The following is a 319-nucleotide window of genomic DNA, read 5'->3' as shown; positions in this document are numbered from 1 at the left end:
TTTTTCTTTTAATTTATTATTTATTCTGTTTTTATCTTTTTTTTCCTTCTTCTTCTTCTAATTCCTCTTATTCTTCTCCTTTTATCTGTGTAGTCTTTTTTCTTTTTCTTTTTTTTTTCTTTCTTTCCTCTTATTTATATTGCTTTAACATATTTTTTTCTGTTATTTTTGTAGAATTCTTGTAATTTATATATAATTTAATCTCTATGTCATTTATACATATTTTTGTATTATTATTTTTTGAAACTTTGTATATTTTTTTAAAAAAATTGTATGTTCTGTATTGCTTTAATTTGCTAAGAACAGACGAAAAAGGGAA

The sequence above is a fragment of the Arachis ipaensis genome, chromosome B08, assembly GCF_000816755.2.
Source record: "Arachis ipaensis cultivar K30076 chromosome B08, Araip1.1, whole genome shotgun sequence".
NCBI classification, from domain to species: domain Eukaryota; kingdom Viridiplantae; phylum Streptophyta; class Magnoliopsida; order Fabales; family Fabaceae; genus Arachis; species Arachis ipaensis.
Note: the sequence above shows the minus strand (reverse complement) of the source record.